The sequence below is a fragment of the Rhinolophus sinicus genome, linkage group LG05 (assembly GCF_036562045.2).
Source record: "Rhinolophus sinicus isolate RSC01 linkage group LG05, ASM3656204v1, whole genome shotgun sequence".
NCBI lineage: Eukaryota > Metazoa > Chordata > Mammalia > Chiroptera > Rhinolophidae > Rhinolophus > Rhinolophus sinicus.
Genome location: NC_133755.1, coordinates 2990236 through 3011640, shown reverse-complemented (window position 1 = coordinate 3011640; position 21405 = coordinate 2990236). Strand labels below are relative to the sequence as shown.

Here is a 21405-nt window from a genome sequence, read left to right as displayed (position 1 = left end):
CTCTCCACGGGGCTCCATCTCTCCAGCAGCTGCATGGCTTTTCCTGTGCTGGTGGGAGAACCGTCCACATCTTTCCACCTCTCCACGGGGCTCCATCTCTCCAGCAGCTGCTCCTCCTGGTCTTCCTCAGACTGGGTGTTCATACACACAAACTGCTCCACCGTCCTTTGGAGAGCTTTGGCCGGCACCATATCCTGCCGACTACGCCATGTGTCGTGCGGGAGACCCTGCTCGCTGCGCCATTTGTCGTGCAGGGCGTTCGGCGGGGTCTCTGCTCCCGCTCCCCATACAAGAACGCAGGATATGGTGAGGCCAAAAAGGAACACCCACGGAGCCATAGGTAGGGGAGTCATACCACTTTATTCTCTCTGGCAGCACTATACTCTCACTGGAGGCTGGATACACACTGTCTGCAAACCGCCATCCACGCTTGCCAGCCTCGCCGCCATCTTCTTGCTAGCCCCCATTCTTCTCTCTCTCCTCTTCTCCTCATAGCCACAGCAGTTATATTGTGGCCAATGGCTCACTGGTTACAGCTGACGGCCAACTAGCCACAGCTGATGGCCATGCAATCACAGTTGATGGCCATTTACTACCTGAGCCAGCACCTGTCTATGTGAGGCCGAGAGCCTGGAAACTACTCTCTGGGGCTCCGCCCCCACAGAGGCCATGGGCTCGGAACTGTTCAGAGCAGCACAGAGACTGTGCTTTTCCAGACATAAGAAGACCCAAGAGCATTAAAAATGTAGAGCCTTTAAAAACTGTATTTGTCCAAGGAATGGGGGAAAGGAGAGGAAGAGAAAAAGGAGGGGAGACGGCATAAGAAGGTTACCTCCACTCTGGGGGTCATCCTACAGACACCCCTCCTCCAGACACAAGGGTGGTTCCCGTGGCCAATAACCCTTTATTCCTGGAAAATAAGAACCAAGCAGGTAGCAAATGTCAGGATGAAAAAGAAAATCAGCTGAATAAGGGGGCGGCTGGGATGTGCTGGCCCAGGGGTGTCTGCCAGGGGAGCCCCAGGTGCAGTCACCAGCTCTTCTAAAGTGCAGGACGTCCTTTCTCTGCTCTGAAAGCCCAGCCGTCTCTGGGAGAGTTGAATCGATTAGCGGCCACCTTTTGTGAAAGTGATGCTATCATTGCGGTTGTAATTTATGCAAAGAAATTCTGGGCGCACGACGGTTAAATTACAGCGTACAATGCAGGACTTGCACACGCGCCCCTCCCCCCCCCCGCCCCGCCCCCGCCCCCGCCCCGCAGGCGGTGGTCTCACTTTTATCTACATGAAGATCCGGTCTGGGAAGATTTGGTGCACATGGTTTTTGATCTGAATCAAACCAGAGCATTTCCACATGTTTCTGTGTAATTTTGAAGCGGACACAGTAACACAGCCCCTTACACATCCAATGAGTCCAGGAGGCAAGGGCGACGTGAGTCCTTTGCAAAGGAGCCAGGAGGGATTCTGCTGGGACACGGGGTGCGGCTGTGCCCCAAAGCCCTGCGGGCGGGCTCCCCGGACGCCGGGGCCTCCCCACCCGGGTGACGCGTGCTGGGAGGGCGGCTGCAGGTGAAGAGGCGCTTCTTACCCAGGCGACATCTGGCCTTTGTGGGTGTCGTGTGGGTGTGACCAGAAGGCAGCCTCCTGCTCCCGTCCCCACGTCCGCCACCATTTTAGCGCGGCCGCGGCCTCCCGGGAAGATGGAGGCGGACGGGAAGGCAGCGCGGGCCGGTGCCGCCGGCTGTGCCCGCGTCGCAGCGACTCTCCCCCCCGTCGGCCCCCCGCTGTCCCCCGGCCGTGCGGAGGGTGCGGCGACAGCCCACGGGTAACAGAGCCCGCGGGCGGCAAGCCGGGCTGGGCCGTGCGGCAGGGGCGCCCGCTGCGCGCGTCAGGCGGGTGTCAGGGCTGCTGCTCCCTTGACGCGCTGAACGGTACACACGATGCGCGCGGGGCCGAGTCCTTCCCGGGCTAGCGCGCCCTCTCCCCAAATGTACGGCCCCATGACACACCCATGCGCGGCTGGGGGCGCAGGACACTGCTGGGGGGCGGGGCTCCCCCCCACCCCCCCACCCCACCCCCCCACCCCCCCACCCCCCCCACCCCCCACCCCCCACCCGCTCGCGAGCAGCCCCCTCCTCCGAGCCCTAACAAAGAGGCCTGCCCCCATTCCGCGGGCTGGACTCGAGGCCACAGCTGGCAGGACCGTGAGGGGTGAGGAGCGAGGACTGGGGCCGAGCTGGCTCTCCGGGGCCGCGGGAAGAATAGCCCAAGATTGATTCCTTCACACCTCTGACCCTGCGGGCACTGGGTCAGCCTGCTATTGATCATGTCGGGGAGGCCTGGGCAGTGAGTGTGTGTGTGTGTAGAATAGTAATTCATCCTGAAATCCGGGGGAACATTTGCCAGCCATGAGGTGTTCATTCCTAACTAGGACTGACTTGGACGCAGTAAAATGCTTACGGATGTAGTTGGGCCTGCCCTCCGCTTTTCTTCCGCCACTCCCAACACTCCCTAAAACACACACACACACACACACACACACACACACACACACACACACACACACACCACCCCTAGGTACCAAAACTAACCTATGGCCCAAGGAAAAACTAACCTTGAGAAATGTGATTTCAAATTCAATTCAAACCAGGAGGTTGAGCCGATCCTTCCGGCAGCACCTGAACGCCCTTGGGGCCTTGGTCCAGCAGACACTGGCCTCACTGCCCTGGGACTTGGATGAGACGCCCTGAAGGCAGCAGTTTGGAGAGCGGGAGTGGCCCTGTTGACACAGGATCAGCTCCCTGCACGGCGTGACAGGCCAGCAGGTTCTGACCACAGCGAGGATGCCAGGATGCCGTGGTTCTCTGCGCACCCACAAGGCCATCTGCAAACACAGCCCTCTTAGGCCTCATCTTTCCTCCCCCAGTGATTGCCACCAGCCCTTGGAGGTAAAGCCCCCACTGGGCCTGAGAGTGGAGACAGCGTGAGCAGGCTGGCTGCTCACTAACCCGCCCCGGGACAGGCTCAGAGGGACAGCCGAGCTTTCCTTTGAGACCATCTTCTCTTCCCAAAGGCCCTCGGGGGAGCAGCACAGTAAACTGCCGGCTTCTCTCTCTTCTCTTGATTAGGCTCTATCAGAAAAAAAGAGTAAAGACTGATAAAATTATTAAAGTAAAAAATAAACAAACCTGGTTATAAGATGGTATACACAGTATGATTCTCTTAAAAGCATAGACACATACCTGTGAGGTGTGTATCCATAGAAAATACAAGAAGAATACATACCAACATAAAAGAGGTAGTTACCACCTGATGGTGTAATAATTAATTGATTTTATGTGATTCTCCACACTGTTCAACTTTTTTCTAAACAAGTACAATGAAGTATTATTGCTTCTACAATCAGAAAAGTATCAGCTTAGAGCAAGCAGACAATCTGAACACAGTCTATCTGTTGTTTGCCGGCTACCATGAAAATTAGCAAAAACGTCACTTAAAGTACCACTCAGGTAACAGAGTCCTCAGTGAGTTTCCTATTGTCATATTTTATTTATTCTATTTTTTAACTCAATCCCTCTCCTGGACTGTAAAGAATTCCCAATATTCACACTCCCCTCTTTTCTCATAATAGTAGAACCCCTAATATTAAGCTCAACATGTGGCCAATCAAAATAAGACTACATATCCCAGGCTCCCTTGCTGCTGGATGCAAATTATTTTCAATCATATCTTGAGCCATTCCTCTTAAACTTAAACAAAATTCCAGAAATTTCTATATAGTCCAAGCATTCAAGGAAGCGTTCTTTGTTCTTCAGCCCCAAGCATCCCACAGATAAACTCTCCACCTGCCCCATGCTCCCTATGAGGTAGACTGTATCTGAGCTGAGTTTGGGCACAGGGGTACTTTGTCACTTTCCCCAAGCCCATTGCTCTGTGCTCACTGTCCTGACATTTCCTGGCATCTCCAGTGTGACTGGAGTCCCAGGGACTCACTGGACAGAAGTCACAATGACATCAACAAGAAGCCGTTTCACTCTTTGCCCCAAGGTGTGCCCTCTCCTGCCCTGGCCTGGCAGCTGTCATCTCTCCTCATTGGGGCTCCACAGTTCTGTTTCCTCCACTGGCGGAGCCTCGTCACTCCTCAACAAACTCAAGCTGTCCAAAGCAAGGACTTGAGTCGCCTCCTAGCTGCCTGGACACTTTGCTTCTGGCCCTATAACATGCAACCATTAGAATCACAGCGGCAAGAGAGCACACAGTCTTGGCTGTTTCCAGGAGAGGGGAAGGAAAAGTGTCCACAAAAGGGGGGAAAATACCAAGGACACCTCGGTAACTTGTGTTGCAAATATGTGTTATTAAAGTTGTTTCTGTGTTTAGTGGGTCGGTTCTGGGTGAAGATCCCGGACAGGAGCAGCAAACACACCCATTGTCTCCTTCCACCCTGACTGCTAAGGGAAGTGTGCCTGGGGATGAATGTGACCACGAGTGCAGTCTACCAGCAGGGCGGGGGTGCGGCAGGTGAGGAGTGGGAAGGCACCTGGGACGGGTTGGTCATCCCATGTCTAGTTGTTCACTGGTGACATAGGATGCATGGTCTTTATGTTTTGGCTTCTCAGAGCTCTTTTTCTTCCTTCTGGAATCCCACAGTGGGTAAGGCTTCTGAATAAATGAGGCATGAATTGTAAAAAAAAAAAAAAAAAAAAAATAGATTGCACCCCATGCTGGAACTGGAGCTGAAAATCTATTATATCCAGAAACCAACAAAGTTTAGGACAGTGAGATCCCTGCACTTAATCTCAATTCTTGTCATCAGATCATTTCACACCACATATGAAAACCATCCCCACTATTAGATCTAAAATCTCCCCTTGGTTGCATGTGCCTTTTCTGCACAAAGAAATGCTGACGTAGGCCTCAGGTTGATGGAGACCAGCAGGCACCGTGAGGACAGTAAGAGATGCAGGGAGGATGGGAAAGCTGTGCTTGATTTTAGGTGGCCTGGCACCTGGAGTGACGCTGGGGGAAGCCTGCAACCACTGCCTCCCAAGCCTAGACCTCCGAAATAGGAACCAGAGAACTGTATCAGATACAGGGGTGGCTACAGAGCTGTCCTCATAATTCACAGCCCGTAGTCCTTCTAATGTGTCAACGTAACCTGCTGTCAACTATATTTAATTGTTATGCACAGTAAGTTCCGGAGACCGTTACCATTACCAGCCATTTTTGAAAGATCCTTGCTATCACAGGACGAGGGACCACAATAAATGTGTGATGGGAGACGTTGCAGAGGAGTCAGCAGCTTGTGGAGACCTCTGTGTTTCCACCGGCACGGTAACAAAACCCGAGGGTGCATGCTAGGTTCCTTCCATTGCCACCACCCCCTCCTTCTCGTCTCCTCTCCAGCAATGCACGGCGCCTCCTGACACACTAAGCTGACGTCCATGATGCCAGCGGGAAGGGAAGGGATCTGGCAGTGACCGCAGTCCACACCGAAGATTCTGGAAGGAGCAGGTCACCACAGACACTTACGTGGAGAAGGTGCCCGTTAGCAGGTGTATGTGTATAATGTGCCAGCACTGTGTGAGCCACTGAGCTTCGAGGTCACCTGAGCTGTGTCCCCACTTCATGGACGTTACAACGAGGGACAAAGCTAACAGACATGAGGAGACATTCTAGCCCAACCCGCTCACTTTATTTCAGCGACTCTATTTTTCATTTTTGGATTTTTTTTAAGTCCTATTGTTGGAATCCTTTCTTTTTCCTTTTAAAATGTGTTTTGAATGATCAAAGGTGCATTTTGATTTTTCCCTTATCTCAGCCTCTGGGATGTGACTTCTGGCGGGATGGTGGGGAAGGGTGGGGGGCTGCTAGGAACCCCACTTCTCTCTGTGATGCTCTAGGTGAAGCCTAAAATGCCGACGAGAAAAATCAGAAGCTCACAGAGAACAGCAGCACAGCACAGAGTTTCTGCAAAACCATAAATTGTGCGTTTGGGAACCTGAGAGCCAAGCACGTGTCATTACGCGGGGTCTGTAAGTCGACATATGTAAAGTTCGTCACTGAATGTCACAGGAGCCAGTGCAACATCTGTTCTGTAGAACCCAACAGAGGGGCTGTGGACATGTGAGAAGACACCCTTCAGATACTCCAGCCGGCCCAGGGACATATGGGCGCTATTTACAGGGAAGAGGTTCCCGCTCTATCGTGTTTCCAGCACTGCCCACATCTGCTGCCAGACCTCAGACGGGGCACAGGTTCTGTTGAAGGAAAACCTTCCCCAAGAAGCCGCCTGCCAACAAATCAGAATAAAGCCCCTCCCACTGTGTGGGCCCCTCAATTGTTTACTGGCACCTCCCCTTACTGGCCCAAGGCCACCAGGGGAAATGCCCCAGAAGGAGACACCACCTGGCCTTGGCATGTGTACCCTGGACAGGCAGAGCCACTGCCAAGTCACTGTACAACCCCTGGGTGAGGGGGAGGGGGCATTTGAATAACATTTGCTTAATTTGAGATCAAAGCAGCACTTTCTTCTTCAAAAAAAAAAAAAAAGAAAAGAAAAGAAAAAGAATATCTTGGAAAGATGAGGCCAAGACCAAGTTCACATCTGGATCATTGAGTAACTGAATATATGCCTCCTACTTAAAGTGACTTCCTCAGCCGCTGGACAGTGGTCCTTTGCTGCATGAGGAGAAGAAGAAGGTGGTGAGAGCTGCGTTAGCTCTCCAACAGCCAAAGAGATAAAGGTTGTGTCCCAAAGCACAGGCCTGGACTCTGGTGGCTTTAAAAATGGGGTGTCCACTGGGACTCCAGGACAGTGCTCGGTGTCCAGAACCCCAGAGGCAATATGCAGGGGTCTCGGGTGGAAATCTCAGCACTCAGAGGTCACACAGGCATCTTTTCAGGGACACACCTTCACAATGTCACAGCAGAATAGTCACTACGACAAATTCTATGGTTCAGGGATGACAAAGGAATAGCAGAAATCTGCCAGGCCAAAGTCCATGCTGGTTAAAACCATGAGATCAATATGAGGGTCAGCAGGACAGAATGATCACAAAAATAGCCACCGCTGAATACAAGGATCAAAACAGATGCTGCAAGTAGAGCATGAAACGCATCCAGCCTCCAGGTGAGACCGGAGTAAGTGTCAGGTACAGACCTCCTGTCACGTGGCTGCTCGGGTCTCCTCCAGCCTGGCACTTGACAGGCACCACTTTCTCTCTCTCACTTTCTCTTCTGCTCATTACAATGGAAAGAAAGAAAAACGTGTTAGGAGCTGACTATGCCAAGCAGCGTTCTGGGTAGTTACACGGATGACATCATTGATATTCCCAGCATTCCCTGATGGGTCGACAGTATTGCATTTTATCAGTGAAATCTGGTTAGTAAATTTTAAACAAGGCATGTGCCCAGACTGTGTGTCTTGCTCAAGGACAAACAGCTAATAGGCAGCAAAGCCAAGATTTAACCAAGTTCAGTGTAAAACCCGCTTCTCTCGCCCCATGACACACAGCACTGCTGGGTGAGTCCCTTGTCTCTTCTTGTTTAAGAATGGAATGGTCCAGAGCCACGGATCCTGGATTATCCAAGAGGGACACAAATAGAGACCGAGGTTACCTGGAATCTGCCATTCCAAGCTCCATCCTGGCTGGGCCCAGACATGGTGGCCTGTGGCTGCTGCTGACGAGCTCCACCTGTTAAACCTTACCTGCTCTAATGAGCCCATTTTCTTGAACTTCTCTTTCTTTAAATAAATGAATAGACTTTCATTTCTAGAGCAGTTTTAGGTTTACAGAAACAGAGAACAGCTATGACACAGAGGTACCATTTATCTGCTCCCTCCCACCCCCTCCCCAAGATTTCCTTGCTCGTAACATCTCACACTAGTGTGGTTACAATTCTTTACAATGGATGAACTAATGTTGGTACTTTATTATTAACTGCGTCCGTAGCTGACATTAGGGTTCACACTTGGTCTTGTGCATTCCCCCATCCTGGCAACAACTGGCCTTTCTACTGTCTCCATACTTTGTCCTTTCCAGAATGTCCTGGGGTTGGAATAATGCAGTGTGTGGCCTTTCAGACTGGCTTTAGCACTTGGTAACATGCATTTGAGGTTCCTCCACATCTTTTCTTGGCTTGATCGCTCATTGCTTTCCAAGCTTTCCTCTTTCACTGTGGAAATGCCAGCTTCCCTTGTCCCTGGACCTCAGGTATTGGTAACACTCCTGATACTGAGAAGAGACACCTGGTCTGGTCACCATTTGGACAAATGTCTCACCTTGTCCTTCTAAGTAGTTAACTCCTAAAGCTGTCTGCCTTCCTCAGAAAGCCTAGGAGACTACTCTGCAATCACAGTTGTTTCACAAATAGTGTTTTAATGGCTAAATAAATACAAAAGGACAGACAGGAAGGCTGGGGGCATGGAGATGGGGGGAGGATGAGGACAGAACGTAGGCTCATTACCGTGCTGTGCGGGGTCCCAATATAGGACACTTCCCCACTGAGTTCCTGATGAATTCTCCATTTTCCTGGTGGGGAAATGGAGGTGCAGAGGTCAGCCCAAGAGGAGGATGGCATGCAGATGCCAGTGGTGGGTCTGGACTGCGCACAGAGCACACTGCCTTTCTTCCAGGGAGGCGGGGGGCCGTCAGGGGTAGGAGGTCCCCAGGGGCAGTCACCCCCAGGCACCTCCAAGCTTTTATTGGTTGTGGCTTTCTGAGTTGGGAGCTTTGCTCCATTTACACCTCAGTGCCAGCCGCTCTGAAATGCCTACTATGCTCCAGGAGAAGTTCAAACACTTGATTTCCTACCAGCCATGGCATAACCACTATGGAGCATCTCCAGAATCCAGCAAGATAGGTCTCTGTGTTTTAATTTTTCAAATGGGAAAAGCAAAACTTCAGAAAGCAAAGAGAGTTGCAGACGTGAGAGAGGGGGGAGGAGAAGCCACGCCTGTCGGACCTGCAGACCCACGTGGCCCGTTGTCGGTACTAACCTCATGGCTGCATGGCCCTCCTCCATCTGCAACCTTCTGACCTAACGTGTTGTGAGCGCAAGGCCCGAGGATCCCAGGATCAGGAACTCGCCACAGCTGCAGGTCTGCCCAGCCTGCTCTGTGCAGCCTCAGGCACCAGGGGTCCCAGTGAAGGCCTGGCCGCCCGTCCGAAGTGGGTCCTTTGGCACTTCCTGCAGGAGCTGGCACCTGCCAATGTGCACGTCCTTACAGGGGGCGTCCACGTGAAGGGAGGACGTACTTCAAACAGAAAGTCATAGAGCAAATGCACATGGAGAACTCGGAGCAGGATCCGCGTCCCTTGTTCTGCCACACACCCCTGACTGTGACAATCCAGGTGACTCGGCGTGTACATCACTGCCTCTGCGCCCACGTCCAGTGGTGTAAACAAGAACGTCCGGCTGAATGCACGTGGGACAACATGCACATGGAATGATTCATTTAAATGCCCAGCGTAGTCAGTGAGCAATGCCTGGCTTGGCCTTTAGTTTTCAATTTTCCGTCATTATTGGACTATTGGCCACTGTTTTCATTCAGAATCATTAACAGCAAACTATGGAAACCTTTGGGAAGATAAATGTTATGTGTCTCTGTGGATCTTACTCCTGTTTAATTTTGTGTTTGTGTTTCTTTTATTTTATATTTATTTTTTTGATGAACACTTTGAAACTCTTGACCTCTGTGAAGTATTCGGTCTTTGCTTAGTAGCTGAGAGAGAGTTTTCAAAGATTCAGATCCTAAGGAGGATTCGTCAGACGTGAAAATAGCCTCTCTCTCCTCACCCCACCCCTCCACCACTGCCTAAGGTTAAACCCCAACCTTCTTACGGAGTTCTGTAGCGCCAGGTGGCTTCCCCGCCACCCCCACTGTCCCCCAAAACTGCCTGTTGATGCATGCTCACCCTTTACGTCAAGACTAAATGCTATTCCTTCTTTGGAGCCTTTTCTGATTTAATTCTCCTGGGTGAAATGGGGCATGCTTTCCTCTGCACTCCCATAACACACCTGGACGTCTTGTTTCACTCATGGGCACATGTCTACTGTACTCTCTTGATGTTAACACTTGCAGGGGTCACCATGTCTTGTTCAGAGCCACATGCCCGCAGCTTCTAGCAGAGCACCATGAATGTAAAATTAGTGGAGAGGCCTGGTCTTCCAGAGCAATCTGCCTGTTGAGAAGCAAAGTCAAGGACCTGAGTGCAGCAGGAGTGGGCAGCAGGGTGGGTCTTCAGGCTGCCACTAGGGGGAGTGTCAGTCAAGTTTGGGGCCATATGTACCCATCTCGGATAGAATTGGGGTCCCCTAGCCCAAATGGGATTAGAGCAGAGGACAGGACCAGGAAACAAGACATGAAGCCGTTCTTCCAGCGGGTCCTAGAAACAACCACAAGGAGCTCCCCAGAAAGGGCGCCCGCCCCCCGCCCCCCCCCCCCCCCCCGTGTCACACACCATGCACCCAGTTTGCTTCTTTCCCACGACCTCTGCTTCTGAGAAAAGAAGCACAGAGGAGAGGAACTGCCTGTTTAGCCCCCTCAGGGGAGGGGAGGACAGGAGCCAGAGAGCCAGAGGGACACGGAGACCCAACCAGAGCGACTGCAGCCCAGCATTTGCTTCCCCACCCCACCCCACTGCCCATCTTTCCCTCTGAGCGGCTCCCTTCACCCCCACCATGAAGTCTCTCCAAAATGTGCTTTGAGCAGGAAGGGAATGGAAGATCAAGTCCTCCCCTCTCTAAACTGTCCCCCTTGTCACCAAGCATGCTCCCTTATGTGGGGCCCTCCCAGTTTTGCTCCCCATTGCCACCCTCAAGACACAGGACAGGCGGAGGATGCTGGGTGACGGCAAGGGGAAACTGAGGGCAAGATGACCTATCCTCACACCAGGGCATGCGTTCATGGCCACGTGGAGACTCAGGTTTGCCGTCAACTTTCCAGCTACTTGGCTCTTCCCTGCTCTGAATTATTTATTAATTATCATGACTGTGTGGACGATACCTATTGGGTTTGGCAAACCAGAAAGGGGCTTAGCAGTGACTGAGGAAATGAGGGCAGAAGAGGCAAGGCCGGAACACAGAGCCGGGTCTCCTGCCTCCTGCCCAACGGCTGACGGAGAAGCTCTGCCTGTTGGGAGAAGAGAAGGTGGTTAGAGAAGAAAACTTCTTGCCCTCTTTGTCCATGGTGGCTAGGCCAGGGGTGCCCATGCACACCCACGAAAGAAGTGCTGGGCGACCCAGTTCTACCGCGTCAAGAACCAAGGATAGTCCCCGGACAGACACACCTCTCAGGAGAGTGGCTGGCGCGACGATCCTGCGTGTGTGTTTGAAAACATTCCCATGACACATCGGCCTTTCCTCCATTCCCAGACCAACAGCAACGGCCCGTGATAACTTCAGAAATAAAGTACCTCTTTGTTAATGGGCTGTAAACTCGGACTCCACGGGGCAGTGATGCACTGTCTACAGGGAGACCTCAACCAGAGGCAGGGCCAGATGTTCCCTGTCCCCTGGAGGGAATGAGGGAGGACACTGAACTTGAGGGGCCACCTGAGCACTTCCTACACAAAGTGCTGGCGTAGTCTGGGGAGCAGTCTGGTTTCACTAAAAGGTGACGCTCTGGAGTCAGCAGAGCTCGCTTTAGATCCGAACTCCATCAGGAGGTCAAACTGTGGTCCTGGGTGACCTGATCTTACTCCTGTGTGCCTGATGTTTCACTGTCTGTATGTTGAGACTCAAGCTGGTCCAGGCCCCAGAAATTCATGAGCATTGAGAAGAGCGTGTGTGCGGGTGAATTAGTACCATGCTTTGCACATGCTCACTGTTCCAAGTGTGACGGTTATAATGACTTCATTTATTCCTCAGACTAAATTCCCAGACAGGTAAAATTACACACATTTTACAGAGAGGAAGCTGAGGCCCAGAGCTGTGGAACAGTCCACCTAAGGACACACCACATAGCTGTAGCCCAGTCCGTAGGTGGGAGGAGCCCATGGTTCCGCTATTCCAATTTGTCTCTTGTAAAAAACATGTCTAATATTTAAAAGCACGTTGTATTTAAGATGGATGTTCTGCCAAGGACCAATGAAAGCTAGATGAGCCCTCAATGTTTAGCTGCACCGTGATGGTTTTCAATGTTATAATTTCATGATCTTCTAATTAAGCAAACTAGTTCATTACAAGCTACACTAAGGTGCTAATTCAATTCCCGCCTGTGACTTCTTTTCAGGCTTGTTTACTTGGGAATCCATGTGGAACTAAAGGAAATCCCACAGCAAGTGGGAGGGGACGCCGGGGGTGGGTCTTCAGTGTAGTATTTCTCCACACTGGAGTCCCAAATCTCCAGCCTGGAGGCTTAATTACCATGTGCAGCCTGCTGTTTCGGGGTGGGGGTGGGGATGGAAGGGGGGTGGGCAGCCCAACAGACTCACGCCCCCTGCCCAACTGCTGCAGGAGACAGCCCCCTCTACCTCTCAAGGGACAAAGAGGGGCAGAGCATCTGTGTTAGGAGTCTGCATTCAATTTGGAGCTTGAAATGGAACTTGCACCTTTTCCAGCAAATTCTACGTGTTTGCAAGATTTATCTTTTCCTTCACCCCCTCCTGGCCCAGAAAGAAGGGGGGATTGCTGCCCTTCTTTCAACACAGAGTGTGAGCAAGAAGAGAGAATCCTCTTCGGAACCTAGCAATAGGTTTTTGTTTTGTGACGGAGACTGCCACAAAAGGGGGACCCACCCCCTCCCATGCATTCAATTAACCCTCTGTGAGACAGGCCGGGGATTAAGAAGGTTCTCTGGCCCCATTCAGAATCTTCCGAGGGGGGCTTTTTCAGAAGATTCTTCTGAACAAAGGTTGCCAAACTAAGTAGCTTTTTTTTTGTTGTTGCTTAGCTCTGGCCTATTGTTACCAGGAAAGCGACCTATTCCACTTAATTGGGGCTTTAGAATTCCACCTCTATTGTGTTTGTATATAAGAAACACAGCTAAGGGGCCCTGTAAGTGTATGAATATAAGCATTTCTGCATTGGTGATTCCAAGGCTAGTTGGCTCTACACTGGTGTCCACTGATGTAAGTTACTTGAATAAAAATAATCACCATAAAATAACAAGCACAGCAACAACCAGTTTCATGTACTGAGTTCCTATTATGTCTCAGGCACTGTAATCGATGCTTTGCGGATTAGGCTGTTTCGAACATCACAATACATGAAAACTGTGGGTTACAGACCAGAACCGTGGAGTCTCAGCGGGAGGACAGCGACATCACACCACTAGCCACGCTGCCGTGCCACAGGATGCCACTTATAACACTTTTTGGTTCTGCATGGTTATCAAATCCTCTGCCTTAACTCTCCCATGAGATGGTAAACCCTGAAATGGACAAGAGATTGAAAGGTACATCAGTTTGTAGATGCAGTGAAATGCAAGTGTCTACAGGGCTGGGTAGGAAGTATTAGGATGCAGACCGGGCAACCGGGAAGACAGCAGGGAGTGGTGAGGCCTGAGGAAAACTGGAGCCCAAATACCTCCCAGAGACCCTGCCCTTCACACTGAGTTTACTTATTTAGTTTCCAATCACTAAGCTGACCTCAGAAAACAGTTCTGGGCCTGGATCTGAGGACTGGGACCCCCAGTGGGCCATGCCTGTGCTCTGTTGATGGCACTAAGCTGAAGTGACAAAGCTGAAGCCCTTCAACCACACGCCTTCCACTGACACAGGGTCTTGTTGTGTGGGCACAGAGCTTCCAAAACCAGGACATTCCATGTTCAGTTCCGGGTCTCTGGATTCCAGGGAACTCCTCAATATTCACACCCCAGGACCCGTGTGTGTCCCCACTAACATTTGGCCATTCTCTGTGAACAGGCAGGCACTCCCTTCGTCCTGCACCTGGGCTGCTTCTGCACCCTGTGCTTGTTGCCTGGCCTGTGTGGCAACTGGAGTTTGCCAAGTCTGTGCCGAAGGGACCGTGTTTCCTGGGGACCACTCTGCTCAGGTCTGGGGTTACAGGACACCTTAGTCTCCCGTCCTAGGAATAACACACGTGCGTCATTCACAAACAGAGTTTAATTTAGAAAGTAAGGCACTGTGACACAAGGACATCCAAGTATCTGTTTCACAAATTTTATGGGGGGGAAAGGCATCTAGCTATTGGGGGTCAACAAAAACTCTGGATGGGCATGGATATTTTGCACCTAAACTATCACACAAATACGTAAGTAACTGACAGGTCTATGTAGCGGGAGACACATGGAAACAGGCAGATGCTGGAAGCCTTGCCCCAGGGGGGCTGGGAGCTGCAGTGACAGAGGAAACAGGGGGGCTCAGACTAGGCCTTTATGAAAAAGCCTTAGCACTTGGGGGCATTAGTAGGGTGAGCTGATAAGGGCCAGGCAGCTAAGCAGACAGCCCTGCATGAAAACCGCATGAGAGAGAGGACTGGTGTGTGTGTGTGTGTGTGTACTAGCAAAACAATTCCCAATAGTACTCCTTGCTTCTAGGTGTGCTGACTGGGACCCAGGCCAACCCTGTCTGTGCCCAGCCTTCTGTGTGCCCTACAAGCATCACTATGCGATTTCTGAGCCAGAATGTGGAGAAGGTGGGGAGAGACGTGAAAAGTGGAAAATGAAGAGAGGAAGGATAGGAGCCAATGGTTCTACCGACTAAAGCAGGTGAGAGCGGGAGGATGGACTTGGTGGGAGGAGACAGCGGTGAGAAGAAAGGGCACATGCCAGGGCTCCAATCCTAGTCCAACACCTTTGCCCACCTTCGGTGTACGTATTCTTTTGTAGGGATTAGTATGAACTGAGCCTTCCTCTAAGGTCATTTTGTTGCACTGACAGGCATTTATATTTTTCTTTCTAATTCCTACTGCGCTGCTACCATAATACATACTTTTTAGTTCAGGTCTTTGCTCACACAGGTTGTACAGCGTGAGATATCCTTCTCTTCACTTAAGTTTGATGAACTCCTATTCATCCTTCAAAACCCGTCTTAAATTATGTACTGTCTCATTACTGTTCCCGTAACCATCTGCCTCAGGCAACATTAATGGTTTTCTCACTTATGCTTCTGAAGTTATCAATCCTGAGTTCTGTAACTTACTTTGAAGCATGTGTACATTTTAGTGCTTCCAAATTCCCATCAGATGAAAATCTTTTGGATTCAGGAAAGAGATATTGGAATTCCCAGGAAGTCCAGGGTATTTCCGAAATTGTAAGTTTTTCTGTATTTTTTTGTAACACTGTTTTCATTTGATTTTCAATAATGAGTGATCACAATAATAAACAGTACATCCTTTTTCTCTAATTTGGTTATAATTAAAGAGTTTCAGTTAAGGTGTTGTTTATTATTATAAACTTATATGATGTGGCATTGTATATTTAATAACAAGTAAGTTATTTCTAAAACAGAAATCATTAAAACAAAGTTACATTAACACAAAATAAATGTCAAATAAAAGTTATTTTAAAAACAAAACATACTATCATTAATATTTAATATTTGAAATTGTCATGAAATTTTAAAGCGAGCGAAGCATGCACTGATAATTTTCCTAATTGCATGACAAATATTCCAGATAGAATGTTTCTTAGGATATTTCATAGACAAATTTCTTTCACTTTGCATCATGCTGGTTAAATTGTTGTACGTTCATCTAAAGTCATCCTCAAGTCTGGCAGGACCACGTCTCTTCATACGAGCTCACTTCCTTTTTTCCTGATGAAAATTCTTTGTCTGCTTGCTGTGATTTTGGTTTTGCTGTTGAAATCAGTGTCGCCTTTGCATAGTCTCACGATGGTGGATTTCTGATTTTATGACAGGGGAGTGCATGACAACATCCACACCGTCTCTTTGAATTTCTTCTTTTAAAATATTTACAAAGAATAGGGCCTGTGGTGGATGCCCAAACACCCGAAAATGCCAGCAACCAGAGCGATGGTTTCAAACCTCCCACCACGGCGAAATGCATGACACCGAGAAGCCTCTTGTATAAACAACCGTTGTGTTTTCTTTTTGTGGTGCCTGCAGATGTTTGCTCTGTACACCAGAAAGTGTTCTCAAACCTTAGGTGATACCATCGCGCAGAAGGGAGGGGATAAATGCAGAATTCAGAGGAAGAAGAGACCCCCCCCCCCCAGCTGGTGTGCAGACAGCCCCTCCTCAAGTCTGCAGCCGCACAGGCCCGGAGCCCAGGGGAGCAGGGAGGACCTTCCTGGTGAACGCAGGGAGCTGGGGCTCTGGGAACGGAGGCCTCGGGCAGGGAGAGAGGGACGATAACTCAGACCCAAGCCCCACAGCCCGGGGCTGTAATTTCAGAGAGCCCCACACCGGCTTGGTTCTGATACCCGAGTGGGCCTAGGGGCCTCCCACAGCCCAGCCGCAGCCCCAGCCCCCAGCTCCTTGCTGGGAACCCCTCCTGAGAAGGGGATTCCGCATTTTATGCCAGGCCTGGATATGTGTAAGGGACTTTTCACTGACTCATTAACTCAGGTGGACGCTCTTATTATAAGACGTCCTCCGCTCACCGTCCCCACCGCAGCCCCCAGGTGCATGGGCTGCTTGTTTACAGGGCATTAACTGACGGGTTAACTGACCCAGGCAGGGGAACCTGGGTCGCAGGACTGAGGGGCGATAACAGCAGCCGCCAGCCCAGGACCCAGGGCCGCCTGGACTTGGGTCACCAGGGCTGCAGAGTGACCAGGCAGTATGTCCGCTCTGCAGAGCGACGAGGCAATGCTCTCGAATTCTTCTGGCGGCATAAACCCCAGCCCCTATTCCACAGGCGTACCACGGACAGCTGAGACCTGCAGAGCCCCGGGAGCCTTTCTCCACTGGGCAACGTGGAGCCGCAGGACAGCGTGGAGCCTGCGGACTGGCTGCCGTCCAGGCTCCGCCCCCCGGAGCCCTGGGGCCCCGCCCCCGCCACCGCATCTGTGCAGAGAGGACGTTCTGATGACTGACAAGCGACGCACACACAAGTAAGCAGGATTAGGATAGCGGGCCACCTGACTCTGTGTGGGAGGGTTTGAGTCTGAATTTCTCCCACGTGCCCACTTTCCTTCTGAATAAGATGAAAACCGGGGGGAAATAGACAAAGTGCTAAGTTTTCACGGGTGTTAAAAATTGTAGGGATGATCCCTAATTCCCTTCTTTCCCTAAACGAACCGGTCGCTCACCACGCCCTCCCAAGCCCCACCCAACCCACCAGCAAGTCCTGTGGCTGCCAGAACACACATCCATCCATTCCCCCCCTCCCCCGTTCGCCCCCCGTCGTTTCCCGCTGGACCCTCTGCAGTACCCTCCTAACTGGTCTCTCTGCTGCCGTTCCTGTCCCGGTAAAATCCATTCTTCTCCAGAAGCCACTGCAGTCCTTTTGCAAAACACGAGTAAGGGCACGTCGCTGTCCAGCTGTCAAACCTCCCAGCACACGTTCAATAAAACACCGATTCCTTACTGGCCCTGCCTCTCCGTGACCTTCACCTATTTGCTCCATTGAATCCCTGGATCCAGCTGGGACAGAAGGGCAATCATATTTTCATCCTCCTGGTTACATAAACCAATCAACTTCCTTTCTTGTCTAAACCCATCTGAGATGCCCGTGGCCTATGCAGATCTGACTCTTCACACACAGCTTGTCATCAGTAGGACCAACCCCACACAAAGGGCAGCAGACGGCTCGAGCACAGGGCCATGGGGCCACTGTGCCCAACTCAGGTAGATTTGCTCACCTGCACGGCTGGTTGGGGACAATGCTGTGTGTGCACCCCCATCCCACCGGGTAGTCTCCTCACTGTCCATGCCAGGGGGCTTTCGGCTTTGATTCTGCGAAGAAGAGTCTTACAGGCCTCTGTGCAAATTACCTGAGCCATGATTGCAATGCACTGTCTTAGGAGATCCAAGCAATGCTGGAACCAATACTGGAAAAACGCAACTCATTTCTATGGGGTGTGTGACGGTCCCTGCCTGCCTACAATTCCATCCTGACTTCAATATTTAGTTCAGTTCGTTGGCCTCTGCCCCATCCAGTGTCATGCATGCCGTCAGCCGGGTGAGCCCCCTGCCTGGGGGGCCCCAGTGTGACTGTCTCACTTAGTCTGCTGAGCTGCAGCATTCCTACCCCGCGGTCCACCCAGTCCTGGGCTCCTGTGTGGCGTCCTGGTTTCTGTGGCTGTTCTCTGCAGATTCCCAGGCCTGTGGAGACACATGACTACTTGGAAGCTTCCAGAGCCTTCCCCAGAGCTCCATAATTTCTCTGCACCTGCAGTGGGATGAGGTTCTCCCTACTGTGTGCCAGACTACGGGAACCGGATGCCGAAGCCAGAGCCCCTGCCCGGCGGTCGCCCCAACAAGTGAGGGGTGCAGGTAATTACAGTACAATTCTGTGACAGAAACAACACAGGGTGAGGAGAGGAACACTTGTGTGAGCCCCAGGGTGCTTTGGGAGGAAACTACAGCTACGCTGGACACAGGTCACGCAGGTTATGGGAGGGGATGTTAGAAGCTGAGGGTCCCAGCAAAACAGCGTCACGATGAGAATATTACGGAGCCAGCAGGAAAGTACATGCAATGAGCCTGAGCTTTGGGGGCCTCCGGACATGAGCCAGGGAGGCAGGTATCAGCCTGGTGGGCATAGGAGGCTTGACCATCACCCTGAAGGCAGTGAGGAGGCACTTCCGAGGCTTAACCAGGAAAGCAAGTTTCAGGTTCACTTTTCCAAGAGTTCAGTTGGAGGTACAATTTGGATGCGTCTGCTGGCTATCGAAACCAGAATCTTTGCTTGAGTCACAGCAATTCCTACTGCCAGACCCACCCCAGTGAATCAGACATCTTGCAGGCTGACCCCAAGTTGGGTATGTTTCAAGGTCATCATACTCAAGTGGCTGTTGTGCCAGGATTTCTTCCAGACTGTTCCAAAAATGCCCTCAGCCCAAAGCCCAGGACTGACCCCCATGCACTCTCCATTGGGTCACTTCACCCACAGCTCAGGTCCCCTGCGCCTTGGCACCTACTGCAGTGCCCACACTGGCCTAATAGTTATTCAGAGCTTAACTAATGGCATTGTGACAACACAGAATAAGTGATCCGAAAGGCTTACTGGCTCTCCTGGGAGGGTACCCTAGACTTTGTGGCCTTTCCACGCTTACATCCACATTTTGTTGTCAGTTTTTCTGTTCCAAAGCACTGTGAGTTAATGGGCAATTTTTAGACATGCTGAGCACCAGATCCCATGCCAAGGGCTCAGCAAACAAAGGTAAGTGGACAATCTCTACCCCGACAAACTGGAACCTATCGCTGCCAATGTTTAACCATCATTTTCAACGAAGAGCCGAAACCCTGAGAGGTTCCGTGAATTTTCCCAACACCAAACAGCTTCCTGGTAACCCAGGGCAGTTTCTGAACTAGAACTCAGCCCTCCAGACCCCCTGGCACATTCCCTCACCACGATCCCCATATTAATCTGAAGGGGCTATGAGAAATCGCTTCTGGGGACACGCTAATCACACTCTGGTGTGCTGCTGACACAGGAGAGATGCAGCTAGAATCCCTCATCAGCCAGAGTCTGCTGGAAACCGGCTCCCTGATTTAGAGGTGGCTTTCTGACCAATGTGAGTGACCAGCCTCGTTCATGCTTTTCAAGAAGGAATCATGGAAACAGCAAAAGGTGTTCAGCAGTCAATCTGAGAGCAGCGTCCAGCCCAGCAGACAGGCTTCTCCCCAGGCACACAGCGGCAGCAACAGGATCACATGAGCAGCAGCCGCATCCCAGAGCCTAAACCTACCTGAGCAAGGTCTCAGCTTGAGGTCCCTTTGTCACAGCGTCCGTGGGCTCCCAGCCGGGGGTGTTCTGTGCGCCAGTGTGGCTCCTCTGGGAAGCACCAGCACAGCTCGTAGATTCCATTCACCAGGCAGCATTCTCCAGGCTGCACAATGAAACCTGGGTTTGGGAATCCTCTTCAGGGCTGCCAGGGGCGTTTGGCACTGCCTGGCACGACCAGCCACATCCGAGCTCCAGCCAGACTGCTGACCTGGCACTGGCGCTGTGTGATGGAACTCGCTCGCACAGGGAGGCGTTAACTGTCTCATCCCCAAAGCTTGTAACCCTCCTGTCTCTCTGACACTCCTGCAGTGCCACGGTCCTGACGCCCCCAGCTTCTGTCTGCCAGGGCTCTAGCCATTCACAACACAACCTCTGCGTAGGTGCCCGATGAGAATTCATCATTCATAGCCAAGTATATTGATCCCAAGGCTTCTGTTTAAGTTCCTCTCTTTTATTCGTTCAGCCAATTAAAATATGGTTTCTGCATTCAGATATTTGTCGGTTCTAGTGTTTTGCCATAAATGCCTATCGATCAAAGTCATTTTATTCTTGAAAAAAAAAAAAAAATCCAGCATCCAGTCTTTCATTCACATGTAACATGTTGTTCTCATTTAATTTATGTGACTTTCAACTCCATATGGAAAAGATTGGTTGACTGGGAGACATGGATATTTAAAACAATGTAACCACGTAGGGAATCTCTGATGCTCATGCTCCTGGAGGTGTGAGACTCAGAAGGGCACAGATTGAGACCTGGGAGACCTGGGTCCCAGTTAACCCAGGAGATCTGTGCGAATGATCTGGTTCTTGGGCGTCAAGGTCCTCCCAGGCTTGCAAGCAGGCAGGTAGTTGATTTCCAAAGTCCCTTCCAGTTGTCCCCACCTAAAGTTTTTCTTTTCTTGAGTCAAGAAAAGAGAAGTTGTCTCCTCGTAATTTTCAGAGGCAGTGTAACCACTGGACGGGGTCGTCATTAGAATCGCTGACGACTCACAGGCCTTGATCGTCACCCTGCCCCTTCTGAGCTCCGTGACTTGGAGGAATCTCCCGTAACAGGTGCCTCTGCGTCGTCATTGACCAGGTGGGAAAACACTGCCAGCCACCTGGGCTGGTTTGGTCGCTGTGAGAATTAAATGTGCTGGTTCGTGCCAAACCGCCTAGAACAGCGCCTATCCCTGCTCAGGAAATGCCAGCTATGACTGTTTCTGCTTCTACCACAACGTCTGGCTTGCATCCTACCTCATCAGCACAAGATACGCAATCTCTCATAGTGTACACTTCAAAGTCACGGTCATATTTGGATAGGATCCCGCTGATGCTGCAAAGTGTAGGCCACATCTCTGTTAGGACGCCGAGTCCTACATTCTGTAAAACACCTTTTCTATATTATCTCCAGGACACATTTTAACGTGTTTTCCTTTTGAAAATCATTTAAAACGTACCCAATCTTAATACTAATGTAGAAAAGGTATATAACTTGCCCAAAGTGATGACTCCAGGGGAGGAACGCAGGAATCTGACTCAAAGCCTCTCCGAAGGATGACATCGTCACCTGAGTATCTGAGAACAAGAGAATTCCAGACAGA

General features: G+C 51.0%; 1 long non-coding RNA gene across 4 annotated transcripts; it reads right to left on the bottom strand.

Annotated features, from left to right (window-relative positions):
- Positions 1–2140: 2140 nt before the first annotated feature.
- On the bottom strand, positions 2141–20400 carry LOC109439592 (uncharacterized). Of its 4 annotated transcripts, none has more exons than XR_012496231.1 (4): positions 19785–20400; positions 10891–13373; positions 5213–10182; positions 2141–3129 (listed from the first exon to the last, which is right to left on the bottom strand). It is a non-coding gene; the product is annotated as an uncharacterized LOC109439592 (long non-coding RNA). The 4 variants fall into 4 exon arrangements; XR_012496233.1 differs by lacking the exon at positions 2141–3129 and having other exon boundaries at positions 3524–10182; positions 11007–11132; positions 13231–13373; positions 19785–20389; XR_012496230.1 differs by lacking the exon at positions 2141–3129 and having other exon boundaries at positions 3524–10182.
- Positions 20401–21405: the final 1005 nt, after the last annotated feature.